This window comes from Psammomys obesus, unplaced genomic scaffold (genome assembly GCF_907164565.1).
Source record: "Psammomys obesus unplaced genomic scaffold, mPsaObe1.curated_primary_1811, whole genome shotgun sequence".
Classification (NCBI taxonomy): domain Eukaryota; kingdom Metazoa; phylum Chordata; class Mammalia; order Rodentia; family Muridae; genus Psammomys; species Psammomys obesus.
The window spans coordinates 7,247,906-7,250,249 of record NW_026596433.1 but is presented as its reverse complement, the minus strand read 5'-3'; positions in this window follow the sequence as shown (position 1 = coordinate 7,250,249).

Genomic DNA, 2,344 nt, shown 5'->3' with positions numbered 1-2,344 from the left:
AACACTCCGCACCGTATAAACTGGGCCTGGGGAGAAAACCCAATCAAATCTCCGCTGCCCAGCTCTCCCTCTCCTGAGCAGGTGCAGAGCGCTCTCCCCTGCCAGTCCCACCCCTCAGACAGAACACAGCTCTTGCTTTGCTGCATGCCAGGCTATTTTCCTAAACTTTCTGGGCTCGTTTGAACCATCACAGTCTTTTCACCTATTTCCTGTCAGTGAGAATTACTAATGGTTGGTCTCTTTGGATGCAGGTTGGTTCTACTAGCTGTCCTGATGAATGGTCTTGGAGCACTTTAATATATATGTGACAAATGCCTCCAGCCTTCCTGGAGGCCTAGGGATTCCCCCCCATAGCTTTGTTCAACAACAATTATTCTGTTCATCCGTGGGATGCGCTTGCTATGTCTTTTATTTATTTTGCCTTCCAACATTCCCACCTTCCAAGAGAAGAAGTGAATAAGATACCCGTAGCTCCCCACAAGAAATTAATTTTTTCACCTTAGGTGGGCCATCTGCTTCTCCTAACAAGGCTGCTTTGGACTTGAATTGAATACATCTTGTCCTAGGCGTTTTGCCAGCTGTAGGCTCCAGGAAATGGAGCAACTAAAACTGGTTCCCTTGCGATGTCAGGCTTTCTTTTCTGAAATGCAACTCATGGAATCAACCTCAAGGAATTTGGGTATGCATGCTCATAGGAGTAGTGTCAGGATCCCAGAGATAAAAACTGAACTGGGTGTGACTTTCCTAAGACTTAAGCCCTTTGAGCATTTGTACAGATCTAATGGTGGCACAGAAAGATGGAGAAAGAGCACTTGATGAGGACACAGAAGAAAACCCCTGAATTAGAGCCTCAGCCCTGGGTACAGATGGTGCTCATTGGTGGGGTTTTTAGTCTTCCTGCTCTAGCCCCATTTGACAGGCTGCTTCTGATGCCCAGCCATGCTGACAGCTTTGGCCCCCTGGAACAAAAGCCTTCTCTTAAGCTTCCAGCCTAATGAAGACTTATCAGACATAAGATGCCACCAGTGATTCCAAAAACTCAGTAATTGCTTAGGAAACATTAGGATGATTTAATGAACATTTTGCTCTATAAGCAAAATTTGCAGTATAAGCAAATTCATGATATGTAGCTTAGTTTAGTTAGAAAATAGAAGTAAACTACTTAAAATTTGTATTGCTTGATTGACTGACAGATATTTATTGCAAGTATTTATAAACTGTATGTTGCCATAGAAGTTGCTGAATACACTGAACATCATTTTCAGATCAGGCAATGTGGAACTCGGGGAGAATGCCTTATTTGGTAGGTGTGAGAAGCCTGAAACCCATCTCAGGTTGGTCAATTTGGGAAAATGTGGAATTTACCTAATTTACAAGTAAAATTTGTACTTACCCTTTCCTTCTGAGGATGGGCCTACCAAACTCAGTGAAGGATCCTGGGTCAGTCCGATTACCCACACAAAGTCAGGCGCACTAACAGTCCGTCATGAAGCAGGAAGGAGCTCACGGACTCATTGTTCCTTAAGGTTTTATACTCAGTAAATGGCTGCTGGGGAAGGGACAGCTTTTTTCTTCAGTGGTAGAACCACTGGTAAGCCTCTGAGACTGTAAGCAAGTCCCCAGTTAAATACTTCCTTCCGTAAGAGTTTGCCTTGGTCATGGTGTCTCTTCACAGCAATAGAACAGACTAAGACAAGCACAAGTTTGTCATCCCAACAGTCTAGTGATGAGATGGGAGGCGGAGTCAGCTTTTTTCTTGACTGGTAAGACGTTCATGCTCTTGAAAGCAAACCCTCACCCACGGGTCTGCAAAACAGTGGTTCTCAATCTGCAGGTCGAGACAACCTAGGGGTGGCAAATGACTTTTTCACAGGGGTCACATATCAGATATTCTGCATATCTGTTCCCAACAGTAGCAAAATGATGGCTATGAAATAGCAACAAGAGTAATTTTATGGTGTGGGCCATCATAGATTGAGGAGTGTATTAAAGGGTTTCTACAGTAGGAGGATTGAGAACCACCACTGTAAGCAATCCTTAAGGAAATTCACTCATGGTTGTCAGGTTTTAGAAATGTTGCAAAAGCAATGACAAGCCAGGAATTCCTTCAATCCACAAATATTTAGAGAGTACCTAAATAGCTACTACTTGAAAAGTATTTGCTGCATGTTCCTTGGAATCCAGTTTTTTGAGATATTTAGTTAAAAAAAAATGGGGAGGTTTTAGGCCTAGAGTTGCAGTTCACTAATAGAACACAGGTTTAGCATGTACAAAGCCCTAGGTTCAACCTCAAGCAACACACACACACACACACACACACACACACACACACACACACACACAC